The sequence below is a fragment of the Anomalospiza imberbis genome, chromosome 6, assembly GCF_031753505.1.
Source record: "Anomalospiza imberbis isolate Cuckoo-Finch-1a 21T00152 chromosome 6, ASM3175350v1, whole genome shotgun sequence".
NCBI classification, from domain to species: Eukaryota; Metazoa; Chordata; class Aves; order Passeriformes; family Viduidae; genus Anomalospiza; species Anomalospiza imberbis.
In genome coordinates, this window is record NC_089686.1 from 15,627,058 (window position 1) to 15,643,924 (window position 16,867).

Below are 16,867 nucleotides of genomic sequence, written 5' to 3' on the forward strand. Positions count from 1 at the left end.
ATAGGCTTAATAAAAGCAGCTTACGTTAGTCGCAAGGACAAAGAACACGTGCTGGCACACCACTGACATTGCAGACACCTCTGCATCTGGGCATGGCAACAGGCTTGGGAGATGTGTCACACAGAGCAAGCAGTGCACGCGGCGTTGGGACGGGGATCGCGGCAGGGGCACCCGCGCCGGGCTCGGCTTTTCCCCACGATCTCAGAGCAGCTGTGCGGGAAAAGCAGCGAGCTCCGGGACCACCGGGGCCCGCCGGGACCGGCCCCGCCCCCGCCCCCGGACCACGTGGCCCGTGCGCCGCAGCGCCGCCGCCGCGCAGGCGCCGTGCGCGCTCCCGCTGCCCGGCCGAGCCTGGGGCTCGGGAGCAAAATGGCGGCGGCCGGAGCGGGGCCGGGCGGGAGCGGGCTGCGCTGAGCGGGAGGATGGCGGCGGCGAGCGGCTGCCGGAGGTGAGGCGCCGTGGGAAGCCGGGCTGGGAGGGGATCGCAGGCTTGGTCACGACGGCGGAGGCGAGGGGGCAAGACCGTCGACGCCCCCACGGCGGGAATCGGTGCGCGCCCCGCCGGGCCGGCTGCGGGCAGCTCGTCCCGCCGCGCCGCTGCCAACCCGCAGCTCCGCGGGGCCCCGCCGCGGGAGGGAGCCTTGCTCCCCGTGCCGCTCCCGGCTCGCAGGGTCCGCGGTCCGGAGCGGCGGCAGCGGCCTCGGCTGTGCCTGTCCGCGCTGTCGGGTCCTGCCTCGCCGCCCTTTCCCTGTCTTCTTCTCTCCCTTCCGCCTCGGCGCACTCCCCGCGGAGCCGGAGAGGTGCTTGCAGCCGTCTCCCGCAGGAGCTGGTGCGGGGCTCGTGCTCCCGCAGCCGCGGAGCTCCGCCCGTGTCGGGCCGGTGCGAGCGCTCGCCCGCCGTGGCTGCCGCGCTCCCGCCGGTGCCGGGCAGCCCGTCCCGAGCCCGTGGCCTGGAGATCGCTGCTGCCCCGGGATTTGTGGGGTTTTGTCCCGCTCCTCTCTGTACAGGTGCTACCGCGGTGTTCCTGGAGAAACTTGGAGCGCTTTGTAGGAGATGTGTTCGCTCGTGCCTCTGGAATCTTCCTGCTGCCAGTGGGATTAGTGCTTTTCTGTTGGTTCGTGTTCCTACTTGCTCTTCCCCGCCATCCCATGTGAGACCGTTGGGTGAAAGATGACACACATGTCGAGTACTAACCTAAAATACGATAGCAGGATAATAAAATACGTGTTGATGCAGTGATACTTTGTGTGAGAATTTACCGTAGGCGTTGTAGCATCGCTTGGGGCTTTGCTTCAAACCAATGTAATATAATAACTAATTTAAAGTGTTTGGCACATATACCATTGGGATGTGACCACCTCAGGTTTTGCCACATATACTGCATGCTTTGTTTTCATTTAGAAATGGAGAAGATAAAAACAGAAGCTGAAATTAAAAAAAATTAAACCTTGTAACTCATGTTGAGATGCTGAAAAGATTGATGAGGGTAAAGCTTTACCCTCTTTGTCTGAAAGTTCTCAAGGAAGAAGATGAGTCTCCTAAGCTTCTCTTTTATTGTTTCAAGTCATAATTTGAAGTTCTGTGTTAGTATCCTTCTTCACACAGGGTGGTGCAGGGAGGGGAATTTCTTCTTAGATCCTTTTCCATTTGAACCTTTTGCTTAAGAATTCAATGAAAATACTTTTTCCTCCACCCCTTGTTGACCTTGTCTGCTACCAATGTAACAAAAATAATTCTGTAGATGTTATTTATGAGGACGTGGAACAGAAAGCTGTTAGTAAAATGTACGGGTTCAGTGGACTGTGATGTTTACAAGGCAAGGTCTGAGTGCTTATTATGTAGAATATCTGTGTGAAGGTAATGTATTGAGAAGGTATGGGTTGTGATGTTTTCTTCCTTTTTGGAATAATTTATCAACTAGATAACTAGTCTCAGTTGATGGACAAAAGCATTATTGAGCCATTTAAGAATTTGCTACTTTGCTGTGTCAATTAGTGTTGTGTAAATAGTACTGTCTGTTTGTGCTTATATGTAAACATGTGATGAATGTCACAGTAAATCGAGCTTGTATCTTAAGTTACAACACAAAGCTGCCAGTTGCTGACTGGTTTGTATTCAGCTCTGAAGTTAGACTTGCATAGTTGGGCTGCACACAGGTAATCTTGGAAATGCAGCTCGGTGTTTTGTGTCAAATGTAGAGCCAGTGTTTGTTTTTGTTCATTGGAGATGAAAACAGCTGTTGAATCCTTTGTATTTCAGCTCAGCTGCACTAAGCATTGTTTTACTTGCTTTCAAACTTTAGCCAGTGTATAAATGGGTTTGACATTCTAATCTGACGGTGCTTCTTGTATGTTTAAGCATACAAACTAGAAGTTGTCTTGGTTCATTTACTGTGGCATTGTTGCCATTTAAAAAATCCTTACCTCTTACATTAGTAAGTAAATTCTCTTCATATGTCCAGATTCCCTTGCTGAGTCATGGATACATTGGTGGTGTAGTGCTTATAGCTGGCATGGACTGATTTGCAAAGACTCATACATAAAGGAATAGAATTACTTTTATAAGCTCTCCTGGAAGACTTGCATGGATTTGTCACAGGGATTTTTAAATGTTTTCCCCTCTTTGTTTTCAAGCTTGTCTGAGAAGCTCCAGACTTTGTGTTGTGAAGCTATGTTGCTCACTGTTAAATTAGAGTAGAATGTGCTGCCTTTGCAGCCAGCTTTTTAAATTTAATTCAGTGAAACTGCCAGAACTTGATGAATTAACAACAAAATATTGAGTCTTCATTTTGAAAGCGGCCTTTCAAGTTGCTGCATACATGGTGTCAGGTTTACAGATTAGTTCTCACTGATGACAGTTAATCTCAAGGTTTGTTGGGGATGAATTTTAGGCTGGGACAATATCTTCTTCTGTCCTGTTAGTAAGCTGCATTGGTGGTGTGGTGTCTTGTGGTCCTGCACATGGCCATAGAAGGAGCTGGGACACTAACCCTGCTTGCTCTTCTGCCACCCTGATGCTTGTTTCCTCTTGATATATCAGACCACATGCAAGAAAACTGAGTTTTTTCTGATGTCTTGGGTACACTGTGGTGACCGAGGTAGTTGTGGCTGGTTGCCTTTCAAAGGCAAACAGTAAGATGAATGAAAACATCCTATGGACATATTGATGGACTGTGTGTATAGTTCACATTAATCAATAAACAGATCTATAGGGAAACTGTGAGATTGCACTTAAGAAGAAATATCTGTATTCCTAATGAGACTGATGAGAATCTGCTCTTACAGCAAATCTTGATAGAGAACTGCAAGTTCTAGTATTAATTAATTAGTATTAATTTCTTTTTGTTTGATTGCTTTTTCTTAACATATTTAGGTGGCTTTTGATTTCTCTTACCAGATCAGTGGTTTTTCCCATTGGAAACCTGATGCTCAGCTTCATTGTACATGCAGTGGGGACCAGGAATCCTAGTTCAGATATGTTAGGTGAGCTTCCAGTGAATCATCTAGCTATTGTTTTGTTTAATTTCCCAGGTTCTTTGAAAGATAAGTCTTGTCAGTATCCTTTCCTTAAATCTTTGAATAGAAGCTATTGTGGATTTTTAGAATGCTCTTTCCTATGTTGGCTTACTAGTATGCCTGAACTATAAGAAGGAACTGCAGATGCCACATTTAATTCTAGTCTTTACACTCATCAAGTCTGTCCTGCATGACTCCCAAGAAGGACACTTTGTAATGATGCTTTCTGTGTAATGAATGGACACTAGGAGATTTAAATTGTTATTATAATATGATTATTATATTTTGGTTTATTTAAATTATTAAACTGTGCTTATCTCAACCCATGAGTTTCATTGCATTGTTTTTTCTTTGCTTTCTGTTCTGTTCCCTATCCCACTGGCAGGGGGAACCTGCATTAATAAGGATGCCTATGAAGTTCTTGATAGATGCTTAGTGGCAAAATTGGTTTAAACACTTTCAGTCTACTGCTGCTTTTCCTTACTTCCTGCACTGTCCCTTCAGCTGTGTTGGCAGGCTTGTTTACATGGCTTCACTCTGAAACATTCAGGAAATTGATCTGTATGAAAGATAAACCACTAAAGCACAAAATAACTTCATGTTGCATTCTTCATCTGGGTCATCACATTGCTGTGGAAAGTCTGTTTGCACAGTGTAGAGGTGAAGCCAGGGGGGTGAAGGGGATCAGGGTGGAACTGTGTTGCCTGATGTGCTGGATTCACGTACATACCTAACTATATACTTAGTTAAATTTAAATCTGATTTGTTTGCTCCATTGTGTGCAGGTGTTGTGCAAGCTTACACCAAACACTACTGAATATGAACTTTAACTACTGGTGGCCTTGCAGACATGTCCAGCCTGTTGGGGATTTTCTATCATCAGTGGGTTTAAACTGGTTATTTAGATGTTCGAGTGCTAAAGCATGCAAGAAAAAAATTAACAGCAGTCAAAACTGATTAAGTCAAAGCTTTCAGTACTAAGTGTGGAGGTATAGTATTTTGGACAATATCTTCTTAAATCAGTTTTATGTTTCAGGAGTATCTTCTCAGTGGTCTTACTTGGTTTTTTCAAACTTTGCATTCAAGCGTGAGCTGTTACCTGTGTAACTGACTGATCATTTTCTAAATCCTGTTTGATCTTTGTCCTCAAATTTTGTCCCAATTCAGGGGTCATTCATACTGTATATTTTTTATGGCATTCAAATGTCATTGTATGTTCAGTTCTTCCTGTATTAAAATAACTGGATTTTTTTGTATTCATCCTGGCTTTTCTGTGTTATCATACCCTGTTTCCAACCCACTGTAGTGAATAGTAAATGGTAGAATTTAATTTTTTTAAAAAATCTCTTTTAGAGAATATCTTTCTAGCTCTGCAGTTACTGTGATTCCGCATATTGTTAAAGAGCCTTTTTATTTCTACTTTCTTCTCTTTCTTACAGGACCATTTCTTAATGGTAACTTGTACCTTTAAGATTAATCTCTTTTTCTTCATCACTTCTGATCTTTGACATTGTGTAGTGGGAAGTGCTTTGGAGAGAGATCAAGCTAGTTAATGATATGCAAGACTCCTCTAATTTGGAAACCTTGTCCAAGATCTGTTAAAACCAGGATAACTATCAGGACATTATACCGTTCTGCTGATGGTAACAATGGCTAAACTTGAAGGAGCTGGTGCAAGCAGTAATGTAATAAGTGACTGCTGCTTGGTTCTTTAGTTGGGCTTATTCTTTTGTGACCCAGAACTCGCAGAAGCTCTGTGGGATCAGTAGAGCTGCAAAATATCTCTGTATGCTTGCCTGTGTATTTTAAACTGCAGTTTGGGTGAGAGAAGATTGTTCTCATAGTCTACCCCTGAGATTTTAATCAAGGTTTTGTATACAAAGAGCAAGAATACCAGTGTCTTGTGAAGGCATCCAACATGAGTAAAATTTTATACCTATTTATAAGAAAATTAAAGTATTTTTTGAGTGACCAAGTAGTTCGCGTTGCATTAGTGAGAAATTTAAGTGCTGCTTTGCTTATCATCTGCTACTCCAGATCTCTGTACTGCAATGAAGAATATAAAACACTTCTGTAAATGGGTAGGTTATTTTAAGTGCTTTAAAAATAATCAGTATGAGTGACAAAAGTTCCTTTTCATGCTTTTTTCCTCCTGACCCCAATATTGGAAATGCTGCTTGAGAGCTAATTAAAAGCATTCTAACATAGCAAATACACTCAGAATGAAACAAGACGGTGTTTTGTGGGCTAGTGCTCCCTTATTTTTTGATCTCTTTTGATCTTCTGCTTTAGCTTTTTTCAAATGATGGTTTGTGATGTAAAGATGGGGGAGAAGTGGTTCGTTGACTGTTAGAACTGGGTTTGCTGTGGATTTGGTGATTTTTTGACTTCGTCTAGAAAGATATCTTATTTAAAGCCTTCTTGCTGCTGTGATAATTATACTGCTTATCCACTTAAATTCTGCAGTGTATAACATGAGGTTGTGCTGAATTCTTTTAACATGTGGGGGCATTTAGAGGTTTTTCTCATGTACCCAGATGTGTCTTAAAATACATAAATGGCTAACAACCTCTGAAATGTCTTGTGATACTTAACTGAATGACCAGAAGATTTCATCTTGAAGAAGGAAGGAGTGTAGGCATATACACAGTGGAATTTTGTATTACCCATTAAAAAAAAACCCTGACAAATCCCAGACTAATGAAGCATGTGAATATATTAAAGGCTGATATCTTGTACCTTGGTTCATCCTGTACTGGACATCTCAATTTCAGACATCTTGAGAGATGGAATGACATGCATATAAAATGTCTAGAATGCAGGTAGAGAAGATAATGTTAATAGATTCATGGATTTCTTTACAGTCATTCTAGTAGTGACTGCTGCTCTCTGAAATACATCAAGTTGCTTATATTGTCATTTTAAGTTGAAAATACCTTTTCCAGTCTATAATGAGGAACTTTTAGGAAGTCTTTGAAATTTTTTTTTTATTCTACCGCAGAAACAAGCAAGTCTCTGCAGTAAAATAAAATACACACTGGAGTTGGGAAGCTTTGTGTTACTCAGTGTAGTGATGGCCTTGGTACTGAAGGAGGAATAATCCAAGTTGTATCAGCACTGAGAGGCAGCAGTTGTTCCTGGTGAGCTGCATGTAAGCACCATAATTTCTACAGAGGAATGTATATGACAGCATGAGGAGCTATTCAGTGACCATTGAGCCCCCCCCACACTCCCAATGTATCAAGTATCTCCATCTTCTCTGCAGTTTATTTTCATGAGTGACTAGCTTATCTAAATTTTGGATAAGAATGTGTGTTTACTGCTTTAAATTCTCAAATCCCAACTTTGCTGACTGTTTTGGTTTTTGGAGGTTTTTTGGTATAGCCAAAGATAATATTTAAGAGAATATTTTGATGTATCCTTTTTTAAAAATACATTAAAAGGTACTTTATTTAGGTCAAAAACTACCTCCTGCTTCTTATTTGGTACTTAAAATCTCTGTAGGGTTTAACCCTCCATTAAGCACTCCTGGAAATGTGTATTTGGACTTGAAATGCCAAAATACCCTTCTAACATTCAGTATAAGGCTTGTCTAATTGTATTTTGTAGTTCCAGGCATGGGTCTGAAGACCTGGTAACCTCTGGTAAAGTGACTCTCATAAGTATTTCTGCAGTGCATCAAAGCTGCTTGTCTTTAACTGCATTTGACTACAGTCTTTGATGTTATAACCAGGGCAATTACTACTTGAAGTTGGTTTTAAAGCTTAAATTACATATCTTCTGAAAATGATGTTAATCAGAAGTACAGTCTTATTACAAACTTTCTAAAATATCTATTCATACTACTCAGGGCTTTTCCACTGCAAGTAAAATAAAATTTGTCGTGTCTCGCTCTAAGTTTCTCAAGACATTTGAATTTCTCTGCTGAGAACATCTGAGGTCATTTTGTTACTGCATAATTTCTCAGTTAATTATTGGCTCAAAGTTTCCCCTTTGGATTAACAGACTTTTGCTGATCTAGGAATTTCCCCACCACTACCTTGGGCATCTGTCCTTTCTCCTCCTTCCCTTCTTCCCTCATTCTGTTTTTAGCTACCAGCTTATTTTTGCTGAAGAATTGGAATTGGAAAATGGCACATTTTGTGACTAAATGTTAGCTGCATCAAAGCTCAGTTGTATTAGGCACTAGCAATCTTCAACAGTAATGAGGGTGCTTTTATTTAAATATCTTGTGGATCTGGAGTTTCATCCGTGTTTTATGTTTGGAAGGAAAGGGAACTTGCCCTTTTTTCCACGTATACAAGATTAATGTGTTTCCTTATTGAAATGAACCTCTTATTTTTTGTTAATCTGAAAACTGATCCAGCTAAAAACTGTTCTGTTCATTGAACATAAATGGAGAGTTGAGTGGGAATGATCATCTAGGTAGAGAGGGAAGTGAGATTTTTTTTTTGGTGGCAGTGTTGTCTTTTTTCTGTACATTAATGGACTTTTCAAATCATGGAAGACTCAAAGGAGATTTGGGAAGTAGAGCACAGGTTGGCAAAGTTTCTGCATTTTGCCCTTTCTTTGAATGTGAAGGAATTGTGGTATCAAGGACAGTTGTGCATGAGAGAGAAAGATGAACAAAATGTAGTTTAAAATTACATTAGGAGCAATGGGTTTCTTTAATGGAGTAACACCTGTAATTAGTGTAATGCAACAGACTTTGTTGTTTGATTTCTTTGAAAAATCTACTTATTTTTTTAATATTCTGGGATGTCTGAAAAGCTTCAAATCTTGTGGGGAGAGAAGGAAGAGTTAAGGCATGTCAACAGTCTGCTCGAAGGGCAGGTTTGCCTTAGCAAATGGTTAAACAAAAAACCACCCCATAAGCTTTTCTAACTCTGCAGCCTTTAAAAGTCTGTGTACAGGAGTTATGTGTTGATGTTGCTGAATTAATGAAATTAAATGTGTACATGATCGGTGCCTCTGTTTTCAGAAACAACATTATGTCAACATTTGTGATGCTCTTTTGACTGTTCTGTAAAACTTGCATATTCATGTTACAGAACAAAAATATGCTTTGGAAGTGCAGAGAGAGCTTGTTGCAGGAAATGTGGAAGACATAACTTCCTTTTCTTGCCAAGGGGAAAATGTAAACAAAGCTCCAACTTAATTGTAGGCTAAGTACTAGTCTGGTTTTCTGACTAAGCCTTTCCTTCCTTAATTGATTTCTTTTATTACTGAGAAAGTATATTTTCTGAAATGAATTCCTGTAGTTTGGGCAGGACGTTCCTTAAAGTTTGTGAGCATTTAGTTCTTGCTACACTTATATGGAATCTAAATGTAGGTATTAATGAAGATAACTACTGAAACTGAAGTTACTGCTGTAACTTTTGAGAGTTTTGAGGGAAAATATTGCAATATTAATGTATTTTGCTCCTGTCTTCAAAATGGCTGAAATCTTTGAAGTATACAGCATAGAAAGATTTCTTGGCATCAGGTATTATGATATAAATGTTAGTTGGTTGTATCAGTGTGGCTCTTAAAATTTTCTGCTGAAGTTAATGAATTTAAATTAACCATGCAGAAGAGTCCAGCCAAAGGGGACATCTTTCAAATGTGTAAGGTTTTAAATAATTGTTAAAATCTTAGTATATACAGATATAATTGATTTATAAGAACAGGTATAACATCATTGTGTTAGTTATGGGGGGGTTGTCTTAAAAACCTCTAAATACAAGGAAAATGTTCTGTGGGTTTGACCAGGAATTTCACCCTTGCTTAGGGAGGCAGCAGTGCATAACCAGTTTACATGGTCTCAGATAAGTCAACTGTTGTATCAATATCATGCACAATAAATTGTACAGATTGATTTTGCATTGCTTTCTGCAGCAGTGAATGGAATAGTCTTGGGAGTGACTGTGGATATTAGGAGACAAGGGGAAGATGTGAGTGTCAACACTGGTGCCAGGCCAGAGTGACTTGAAGAGAGAACAGAAAGCATGACTACAAGGCCATAGTTTTGTGGAGTTGTGAGGCAGTCTAATAGGAATGGTGTGCTTTCTTCATATTGAGAGCTGTGAGATCCTGTTCCAGTTTTAGCTGCCTGTCAGACAAATGTGCTGGAGTTCCCTCTTCCTGTCTATTATCTCCCACTCTCCAGCAGTGTGGTGATGGATCAGCCATTTGAAATGGCTTGTGATCATTATATGATCACAAACCAAGTGTGAGAGGAAGCAAGTAAACCCCTTGGCAGGATGGAGTGTGAGGGAAAGTACAGTTCCCTGTTAGTTTGACTTCAGTGGTAGTATCAGATCACCCTGATGTACCTGTGAAGAGCTGACAGGCAGTGAGTCCTGCATACACAGTTAGCTTCTCCCTGTCAGAGGACAAGTTCACTACATTGAGGAGAATATATTAAAATTCACACAGGCTTAGCTTGATATTTTTTCCTAAATGACTAATACCTTGATGCATATATTCTGGACTGCAAATTTTAAATCGTTCAAGCATTCAAAAAAGCGACAACTCCCATGGACCTCTCTAGTAGTGATGGCTGCTACATGAAGTGTTGTTAACCAAGGAGGGAACAAACTGCACAGATACAGAGGAAAATAAGTACAGGCCAAAGAAGCAGCAATCAGCCACCTGGATACAGGGAGCACTGTCATGGTGAATCCTAGCAGTAGCTGCTGCTGTCTAAATTGCTTTTTTCTGCTAGGACTGCCCTTGCTTTGCAGGTGATTTTTCCTACTGTTAATTTTTAGGAGCTCTGGAGAAGAAAAAGCATATTGCAAAAGTGGTATTATAGCTGCCCACTTAAAGTAAGATGTTTTTATTGACAGTGGTAGTTGGCTAAATGAAGATTGAGGCAGTGCTGTACTTGGGCAACAGCTGGATCAGCCACACCAAAGGATCAACTGAAACAAACACGGTCCAGTCAGAACTTGCATGGCTTTTCCAAACGTCTGCTGCAATGAAGAGGTACAGCTCTGCTGCAGGAATAGGTGTTTGGGGCCTGAGAATGTTTATTTTTGGAAGACAGTGTCTACTGAGTATTTGTCAAATTGAACATTGTATATGATTGTGGGAAGCAAATTAACCTTTTCTTGCTGTTCTTCCTTCTCTCTGGCATCATCTGGGTTCCTTGAGCCATTTGGTAAACTGGTACAGGGAGCTAACTACACTGGGGAGAAAAAAATCTCACAGAAGAGAATACCTGTGTTTAGTTGCTGACACGATGGAGGAGCTTTGGGAGATGCTGGTGGTAGCTGTGGTGAGTGCTGGCACTGAGGAAATGTGCATGGAACCAGTGTTGGTGAACCAGCTTAGGTCTGTATACACCAAATAATGCATTTTGAATCCAGATTGCAACTGTGGTTTTGTTGGATGCGAGACTTGTCGTGGCTTGTGGCTTACTGTTGAAAGTATTCAAACTGTAGCTGTAATGAGTCAGTTTTATGACTGTGACTTAATGTTGTCTTCAGTGAGGAAAATCAGTGTTTCTTTAATAAAATTCCTGATGTCTCATGAAATGACTGGACTAGATTGCCTTTTGAGTTCTTTACCACACCTTTTCATGTTCCCCCTTCCAGTTTTTTTATTGTATATAGATGTATCCATTGGTGTTAAACATGTAAGAAATTATGCCAGCAGCCAATACTTCAAACTTGTTTTATCCAAGAGAAAAGGCTGAATGGGTGAAATTGCTGTGGTGTGATGACAAAAGGATCCATAGCGAGGATGGTGTACAGAAGAAAAGGAATGGTGGCGTGCGTATTAAGGCCTGAAGTGTAGAGAAAATTGTTTTGGATATACGGCAATATTGGTAATAGCAGTTTTTAGCCACAGGCAGGGGTTTTAGTGGAAATAGATGAGCTGTGTATTGTTACCAAGCATCTTGAAGGCTTAAGTATAAAGGAAGAGTATTGTACAGAAACACTGTAGTCATGAGGAATGATGTTCCAAGCAACAGAAATACCTCAAGATGTTATTACTGATACAATGACTGGCTGGCAGGATGAAAAGCTGATTGCAGCCAAAGTAAGATAGAAGTAATTTTTCATCTGATCTACTAAAAGAGGCCACCTATATGGGAAGGCTGATCAATATGTGGGTCCAAGAGTTTTTAGTCTGCTTTGATGTTGGAGCTATTGTTGTGAAAACCCCAAGCAGTGCCATCATCAGAGATGACTCAGGCTGTGGAATTTAATAAGGAAACTAAAGATGAGTGAACAAAAGGTTGCTTTTTTGAAGGTGGGTTGAAAATAGTAAGTCATAAGATAGGATGAGTGCTGCTTGCCTACTTAGGTAGGTACAGAGCACAGTGTCTGGGATTGTCCCATTAGTTACTCTAATGCACTCTCAGAGGCGGCATGTTCTGAGAGGAAGAGTGAATGTAACTGTGCACTGAATTTACAAGCACTGTTGTGTACAGGAAGCTCCCACATCCTCATTCAGAGTAAATGACTTTCTGTGAAATAATTGGGCCTGGATAAAAAGGGAAAATAACTCCAGTTCAAGGAAAAATGTAGGGTATATGTATCTTCCATATGATTGGGGTTTGAGCCAAGATTTTTCCATCTTTAGTAGATTTGTTAATTGAAAACAGGATTTTGTGTTGTGGTTGGGTCACAGCTTGAGCAAGAGGAGGAATTCCCTTTCTTGAGACAGAGATCTTTGGGGGGCACTCTCAGACTAAATAGAATAAAATTCCAGGGGGGTAGAAGACTGTGGAGATGAAAGACCGCTTGCCTGTTCCAGAAGAAGCAGCAATCCTGTTGACAGATAAAGGGTACAGGGCTAAGAAGCCCATGAAAAAGGCTCTGTAAAGGTGGTAGAGCTTCATGTGGAAGGTTATTCTGCTCTCCACTTCTGCCTTGTCCAGGGGGGGAAACAGAACAGGTGACCATGGATATTGCTGCAGTAATGGACAGGCAGGAGACACACTGAGGAGGACAGTGATCTTACCAGACTAGTATTTGACCTCAGTATCCAAGGCTGAATGTAGCTGAGCTCTCCATGAGTTAGGTAGCTGCCTGACAAGACAAAGTCTTGGCCTGACCTTGATGGAAAGAAAAAAAGCAGACTACTTAAAAAAAAGTCCGTTCCTTTTTCTGAGGTACTTTTCATGTAATTTGGAAGTTCCTTTTTCTGCGTTAACCAACTGATGTGTTCATATATGTAAACCAAAGAATATCTGCTGTTCTTTAAAAAAAAAAATCATGTGGGTAATTTTTTCTCAGAAGAAGCCTTTTGAAGCACATTTAGACTCCTCAAAATTTATCACAGTTTGTCAGACTATGCTGCAATTATTCTAGACTGGCTAAAATTAGTTATCCTCATTTTCCTGTAAATGCATATGTTCATACCTAATTACTCTGTTTAGTGATATTGATAAAGATTTAGTGGATAGGATTTTTCTGATTTTCTTATAAAGTAGATTTAATGATGTTTTTATCTAAATCAGATAATGTTCCTTTCAAGTTAACTTGTAAAAAAATGGAGTAATTGAAGAATACATGCTGACATTTCACTTCAAGAGAGTCCTAGAGGGCCATAAATGAGCTCTTGCTCATTTGGCTGAAAGAAGTGTTTTGAATTAATCTTCATGAACATTAGTTAAGTCTTTATATGAATGTTATCAATCAGAATAGACTTTTGGTAAATTAGTGTGGTTTTGCAACCAACTGTAAGAATCACTGATGTAGAGAGAGGAAAATTCATTTAAGTTGCTTGGGAGGAGCAGCCTATTCCATGCAGGATTGTACTGCTGTAATTCACTTAGTTTCTGTGTGCTTTGTGTTGAATTTTTTAGCTGCTGGAATTTTTTGTGTTTAGAGGAATATAAATATGTTGATGTCCCCTGCCTCCACACTGCTGTTAGTGATTTGACCTGTCAGTCTGTGTTAATGACATTTTTTATTTACTTCTACAATGTGGCATGTTGATATCATACTTGAAATTGCTTTGCTGATCATCAGAAATACTACTTTGAGTGCTGTTTGGCAAGACAGCATTGAAAGGAGGTTTTCTTCCTGTAAGTTCTGTGGGTTTTTTTCAACTCTTGAAATGCTGCTCAGTGTTTTCAATTTCTGAAGTGTGCGTATCTTCAAGACTACACACCTTTGTGCTCTGTTTGAGCATAGTTCTTTTAACTTTCACTCTGATTCCTCAGAGAAAATGTTGAAAATCAGTACAGGTTGTTTACTGGTGGGTTTTCCTCACTAAAACTCAGTCCAGTGATTCTCAACAAATCTAGAAATAAAAAGCTAGGACTGTTTTGGTGTTTTTATCACCTCTGTTTTGAAAGAACTTCTTGATGGAGAAGCATACTGCTTCATGGAAGAGAAAATGCTGTAAATTTCATGCTAAACTATAAGAAAGGGTTCTTTGTGATAGCTGGAACACATGATTCTCAGCAAAGACTGAGTAATGCAGTCACTTTTTGTAATCTGGTTATATCTGCTTTTTCTTGCCCTCTTGAGCTGGTAACTGCTGATGTGGCTTAAGTTCTGGTGCTTTTCCTCATTGGATTTTTCGTTCTTTCCAATGCAGTGAATAAGGAAATAACACAGATTCATTAGCTCATGTCGTGAAGAGCATTATCCAAACCACAACCTTTTGGCTCTTTCAGTTGCATCTTACTACTGTATCATCCAGTTAATTTTGAATAATGATAAAAGTTGATTGCTTGACATGATTATAAAAAAGAGTCAAAATGGGCTTTGCGTGGATTTGCATGTGTGTCAGGCATAATCAACTGAGCTTTCACATTTCAGTTGTTTCCCTTCAACAGAAAATTACTTGCCAGTTACACAATTTCTTTCAGGTATGCTGTCCCATATCCATTCAGTCCTTTAGCGTGCGCACTTCTGAGACTTGAGACTTTACCTCCACAAAATCTCACCCATGGAAAAAGAGGAAGGTTAGGACAGGTAGCACTCAGTTCCTGTCAACTCCTCTCACTTGGAGAACCACTTTCCCCGTGGAAATTGAGGTAGATACTCCATGCACGTCTGAACAAGCAGTTGTAACTCCAGCTACAAGCAACTTTGTCTTCATTTTTAAGAGCTTGTGCCTTTGGATGTTGTTGACTGGTCATTCCAGCAGTGTACTGCCTAACAACCAGCATGGCCAGGGCTGCCTCTGGAAACTTCTCAGTGGATGGGAACTTGCTTCTGTTCTTCTGAGAGTGGGATTGTTCCTGAATCACTTTGTGATGGCTCAGGGCTCTCTATTGGTCACCAGGCCACTGTCCTGCTGGAGGGAGGTTCAGGATGTTAAGGCAAGCTGGTGGGATGTACTTTGGGCATGATAGCAATGGTCCATTCTTACAAGTTCTTTCTGTTTTAGTTGATCTACCTAACTTCTATGGAAATAAGTTTAACCTTGCTGAAATTTAGTTGATGTGTTTCCTTACTAGGGTTGATGCTTTTTATTGCTGTATCTTGTCATCTCATCTTGCAGTAAAGTTGTGCTTGTTACTTGAAATGAGCTGTTGGGGCAAAATAGCATAGCATTTTTGGTCTGGATAAAAATCTCAGCAAACATGAATAAGTTATTCTTATGATGCCTGGGTTGTCATTTACTCATAGTAAATTTAAACATGCTAGGTAAAATGAAAGCCTGAAATACCATGTTGGTACAGGTATGTGCATGTACTTGATATAATTTCCTACTTTGGTTTTAATATTATGCTATTGCATAATCCTATGGCAGCAACTCCAAAAGAAATACAAAGGTCTTAAAATTTTATGGGGGAAAAATCAAATGGTTGTAAAAGCTGTTCTAGTACTCTAGACTTTGCCCTTTATATTAATTGGATCCCAGTTTTATGAAACGTTTGTATTGAGTGATGATATAAACAAAGTGTCACTGTTACCAAGGTCCATTCTGTACTGAGACTTTTTGTTAAATCAAAATTCCCAGTCCAGGAATACCTGGCTGTCAGCCCAGATACCTCAGATGCATGTCATCTAGCTTCTTAGGATTTTAGGTTCAGTGTGACAAATACTGAGAAGACTGAGAAACTTATTTCAGGCTGAAACCTTTAAGCAGACTTGTGCTGATTTTAAATTTTATTCTGAGTATCAGTATAATCTGAAAGTCACTTTTGTGCTGTTTTGTAGGATTTGGAGTGGTAATTTTGGTTTCTATTAACTTCCTAATTTCACATAACACACTCCATGTACTTTTTCTGCAGTGCAGGCTTTTTAAAACAAGCTTTGACGTAGTTTAACTCTTTTCCTGTGTATGTGTGTGTGTTCATAACACATCTGTACGTGCGTCACTGCTCTCAACAACTGTTTCAGTTGGTCAGCAGATGTTGAATTTAGTTTCATTGTGGTAATGCTTAGAGGGATGCATGCCGCCTTTTAATAAAAAGTAAAGAAAAAGCTCACCTGATGGTGGTTTTTAAAACAAAATTCCATGGGTGTATTCTGAGGCTAAAATACAATTTAAAAATTCTTCAAATAAGCTAAAATAAGGGAACTTTTGGTATGCAGGATAACTTCTGCAAGAAAAAACTAAATCTATATTTCCTTTTGCAGCTAAAGATCTAGTTGTTTGTGGTTTGGAGTTTTTCCTTTATTTTTATGTTCCTCTCCTTTTACAAGTGCCTTTCACTGTGGAGAAGCTGCATTCTTGACTTGGTATTTTTGTAGTAGCTGAGTTGTATTGACTAGACTCAGTTAGTTATATGCTAGGCTAACTGCTGTTCAGGTAGGCTGTGTTTAGTAGAGAGGCTGAAGTGGACAATAGCAAAACAAACCAAACAAAAAGAAGGCATCTAAATCCATGAGTAAGTAGTTCAAGTACACTTTGCTGTCAAAAGATGCAGTAGTGCAAGTATTCATGTGATGCCATAACAACCAATTTGGGTTACTGATACTGTTTCAGCTTCTTGTTTAAGTTGGCTCTAACATGGGTCAGTTTATCTAGTTTACAAAATACTTGGGACAGAACCAACAAGGTAGGAAAAGGGGTTATGAGAATGAAGAGAGGAGGGCAGGGCTTCCTCCAGGACAGAGTTCATCACTGGTGCTAGCTAAATTTTTTGGGAAATGCAACATGGGTTATATAATATTATCTTGTAAAATTTAGTGCTGTATTAAAAAATAAATGTACTTTCAGTTGATCCATGAGATTAAGGACAGTACTGGAACTAAAGCTATTGTGGGTTTTGAGCCATGGGGCCCAAGACACTCTGTGAACTACAAAACATTTAAATTCAAGATGCAAAATACTCTTAAGAAAGCAGCCTGAACGTACATGACTTAGTGCATGGAAGTTATGTATTGTAAATTTAGTGAGTGAATTCGTTCTGCACGATACTCACTTGGGCTTAATGTGTAACAATGTTA

General features: G+C 40.1%; 1 protein-coding gene across 4 annotated transcripts in view; it reads left to right on the forward strand.

The window, feature by feature from the left end:
* Positions 1-300: 300 nt before the first annotated feature.
* The window catches only part of BTBD7 (BTB domain containing 7), a 51,799-nt gene continuing 35,232 nt past the window's right edge, over positions 301-16,867 (forward strand). For 3 of the 4 annotated variants that reach the window (XM_068192557.1, XM_068192560.1, XM_068192561.1), the window contains exons 1-2: positions 301-448; positions 10,346-10,507. The gene's annotated coding sequence lies outside the window, so the exon portion shown is untranslated. The remainder of the gene's footprint in view (positions 449-10,345; positions 10,508-16,867) is intronic. The other variant, XM_068192558.1, reaches the window with a different exon arrangement.